We start from the raw sequence: 4,404 nt of genomic DNA on the forward strand, positions 1-4,404 counted from the left end.
TAAGCTAGAGGGAGAGAGTGTAACACATGGGTAATAGGAAGTGGGTGGGCTTACTTTGCACAAACAGTATCGTCCACTTTTCAGAGATGAATTTCTAAATATCTATTTCTGCTATGCAAAACTATGTCCTAGAAAAAGACAGAATTATGGCTAAAAACTCCATAATTATAATTAAAAGACCACTGGGAATGCTTCTACAATAGCTTATAAGATGATCATGACTTGTGAAATGATTATTTTCTCATTTTTTGAACAACGTTACCAAAGCTAGCCTGTAGAAATGGCCATTGCCCTGTTGCTTGTCAATTTTTTACTGCATTATTACAAAAAATAAAACACAAGTTCTCGGCTGAAGCTCAACAAAATGACATACGGCAAGAACATATTAGAAATGTGGGTGTTGTCAGAAAAAAAACCTTTGTTGTCAAGGAAATCTAAAAGCTAACTTTTGTTAATTCTTCTAAAAATGATATAGACCTGTTTGTCAACCTAAGACGACCAAAACATAAAATGGTTGCTATGGAGATTAAACCAACAGAAAGCCGCCATTTTGAAAAAAGTATTATTTTTAATGAATTTGTCCAGTACAGCTCTTACCAGGCAGAGGCAGAAGGAAGGTAAATATGAAATATTAAGTTATAAAGGATTTCAGCATCCTTGACAAAATACAGTATTTTCTGGGATAGGTCTCAAAAATAATAATAATTTTAAAAAAATTGATAACAGTGACACAAAAGTTATGCAAAATTGAGAAAGAAACTGCATGAATAATATGGATATTTCTGCATTTTTATGTATATTTTGATCATCTTTAAAATGTATGTCAAAAGTTGACATGTAAAACAAAAAATAAAAAAAGTGTGGCGGAGGGGTTAAAGAGCTGAGACTGCAGGTACTTTGACAGCCTCTGAGTTTTTCCCAAAAAGCTTAGTGTCTGGTAAAGCCATGCCTTAATATGCTGATTAAAATATCAAAGAGCTTTCGCCGCTGCCCCGGCTTCAGCTTGACACATGTCCTGGTTCTCTTACAGCTACATGAGAAGCAGTTTTTCCTGACTGGACACAACGCAGCAGAGGGTCGGCTATGAGATGTCAGATAATCCCGCAGCAGAGATGGACTACATTAGTCACAGATAACATGCTTCATCTCTGAGTACGGCACTATGCAACAAGGGCTGAGAGATAAGGACTGGCAAGCTCGGGTGGCAGGAGCTGCCAAAATGCCCTCCCGTGTGATTTCACTATATGAGACAGTGAACTGCTGCCAGACCCAGTGATAGTGCCCCTAAAAAGGAGGAGAAGCTTTGATAAAAACATCAGCAAGTGCAGATTAATAAATCTTTGAAATTTCCACTAGAATAGCATTTTTTTTTTGCTCAACAGACACTCTTGGTTGACTTCCCAACTTGAAGGTCTATAATGTTCATATGTTCTATATCCATATGATTTTTCACTATCAGAATGTGGGTCAGCTGCTCAGTTTCCAATAATATTACACAAATTGAATTTGCATTTCCTATGTAAAAAGGTTATATTTACTCCAAAGCACAACATTATTACTAAATGAATTAAATCATTTTCCCCATATTTTTTGTCACTATATCACATACATAAAAAGCTGCAGTCAAGACATTTACAGTCCCACTATGATCATTATTTGATCCAATGTCAAAGCGTTCTCTGTAGTCTTTAATTACGATTATGCAGTTTTTTTTTTTTTTTTTACAAAATCAAAAAAACGTGTGTAGTTTTCAAGAACAGTTTCTGAAGAGCGGCAGCAGTTCATTTAAAAAAAATAAAAAATAAATAAAAAATAAAAATAACCTCTGAGTTGTGGGTGGATGTTGTTACAGAGTACACCGCCCTCACTACCCATCACCTATCATGCTCTCTGCTAGTTTACAGCTCCCCATCCTAACTGTGACGAAGAGGCTGAGACATTTGGATCCAAGTGCAATTGATGTAATGAACAAGGGCAAGACATTTACGAAGTCAGAGTCCAGGCAAGGCTCAAAAATACAAGGAGCAAGGCAGGAAGGTGATTAAACTGGCAGGAGTCAAAAACACAGAGAATCACACAGAAAACGTATACTCAGACTGGAAGAGGACCAAACAAGACTTCGCACTGAGCAGAGGTTGGAGAGTGACATATATACAGGGTGGTGATGAGGTGATGAGAAACAGCTGAGGAAGGCTTACACCAGAGAGAGATGGATCATGGGAGATGTTGTAGAGGAAGGGAGCAGGGCTTGTTAATACTCAGGCGAGAGCTCCCTCTGGTGGTTAGAGGTAGAAATAGAGGGCTCAACTCTGACACTAACATTACCAGTGCAACAGAAATTGCAAGCAATATTTGAGCTATCCAGCCAAACAGTTTTGATCCAGATTCCAGCTCAGGCGAGGAAAAGGAAGATAGATCTAGTCGTCTACAAGTGGATGTAACAAAAAAGCTTTTTTTCAAACTGTACTTTTTTGTCTGCCTCTGATTCACAACAATTTTAAAGAATGAAATCTCAGAAATGTAAATTTAAGCTTAATTTTTTTCATAAATTACCTCATCATCAGAAAAAAGACATAAGAAAATGTTAAATGTACAATTTCCATTGGAATAGGTCCTTAATGTATTATTATCTATAATCTAGCTTTGGTAAAGCCTACGGAGAGCAGGGAGGTAACAGCGGTCACTTTAAATCCAACGGAGGAGATGATGGGGAGGACACTGAGGCTGAAGCCAGTTTTCCCCGCGCTGCCATATCTGTCTCAGCTGTCATCCACACTATGTACCCACAGCTCATGACCTGCAGCTGACTAATGAACAGAATACAGGACAGGCGCACGGAAACTCTCCCAGGTGAGGTGACAAGTTATGGCAACTTTGCAGCAACATTAGAGAAGTCCAAGAGCCCCTTGTTCAAAGTTAGAAGTCTATAGGGAAGAGTGGATGTGTTTAAACTAGAGCCAAAAATATCAGAACTTCCATTTGAAAAGAGCAGGCCATTGACTTGTACTCTCAAGGAGATTTTTCACACCTGCATGTTCAAAGCTGCATGTTTTTTTCCTTAAGAAAAAGAGTTTTAATAATACATTAAGACACACATACAATATAATTGAAAATATTGATTAAATAAGGCAGTTTGTAATATTTTAAAGAAACTAAATCAATTTTAAGATTTATTCTGAATAAGATCAACAGTGGAGTAGTGAGTGGCTGCATCCTAGGGGGAGCGCAGGTGTGTCTTATAATTCACTTGAGGCTTGAATGGCCACCTTAAAGACCCACTCCAATGGAAATAATCTTTTTTTGTGTTTTTAACATATTCTTGTAGCATTTTTTTTTACATCAGAGGAACTATGCATAATTCATCAATTAAAAGCTCACTGACAACACTTTTACAATAGAAATAAATATGCTGGAGTGGGATTTTAAAGGCAGAATTACAGCCAGGTGGTCATTTCCATTTTAGCAGGAGATGAAATTATTTAAGCCTAAGCTTCTCAAACGAAAGCAAATGAGCAGGATAAACAGATATGTACGGTGAGGGCATAGATTGGTTTTTATTCAGTGCTAAAGTGGTTCTTTTCCTTCGGTTCCTAATCGGTGCCAATTTTGGTACTTTGGTAATAAAAAATAATGCCTACATCTTCCCAAATCAACATATTCTCATTCCCAAATCATCAGATATTGATGTATGGTTAAAACCTCCGCGTCAAAAATTTACGTTTTTTGACATGCTGCTTGTTTCCATTAAATAAGGCCTCCTCAATCTCTGAGCTGCAAACCGGTAGCCCACCACTCTTTTGGCACGTGGAGAATTTGCTGTCTAACATGCGATCCTGAGCTTGACGCCGGAGATAATGTCTAGATACTTTGTTTTTTTATTTTGAGGACTTCTGCCAAAATCTGCAAAAAAATGAAATCCTTCAAAGATTTCGTTACCGGGGATTTATCTTACTCGTGGTGTGTGTCTGGATGACAGACACACCTCATGGTGTTTCTGTGTCTCTGTAACTGAGCGTGAAGGCTGTCCCTCATTAACCAAGAGGGGGAAAAAATGGAGGACTTTCTTATTATTGTCTCAACAAAAATAAGGAAAATATCACAGTTTAGGAGACCCGAGCAGGCTACCCTGATCCCTGCAGCGGCTCCCTGTCTGCCAGCGTATTGAGCAAGCAAGCTCCGCTGAAGTCCGGGAGAACCGCTGCCCTGCCACAGGACAAAATGCTCGTATTGGATCAGTATTTTACCCGCTGATTGGGTCACTGAAAACGTCACATGCCCAAAGCTGAGTTCCTGATTGGCTGATGCGACGCAGCGACCTGTCAAACTTCTGTGACCTGCCGTGAAAGGCAGCCAAATATTTGAGCGTTGTGCATGCTCGTACTCACCCTGTTATCAGTTTTATCT

General features: G+C 38.8%; 1 long non-coding RNA gene across 1 annotated transcript; it reads left to right on the plus strand.

The window, feature by feature from the left end:
* Window positions 1–439: 439 nt before the first annotated feature.
* On the plus strand, window positions 440–1,355 carry LOC112146042. Its single transcript, XR_002919179.2, has 2 exons — window positions 440–617; window positions 1,031–1,355. It is a non-coding gene; the product is annotated as an uncharacterized LOC112146042 (long non-coding RNA).
* The last annotated feature ends 3,049 nt before the right edge of the window (window positions 1,356–4,404 follow it).

Source organism: Oryzias melastigma, linkage group LG22 (assembly GCF_002922805.2).
Source record: "Oryzias melastigma strain HK-1 linkage group LG22, ASM292280v2, whole genome shotgun sequence".
Taxonomy (NCBI): Eukaryota; Metazoa; Chordata; class Actinopteri; order Beloniformes; family Adrianichthyidae; genus Oryzias; species Oryzias melastigma.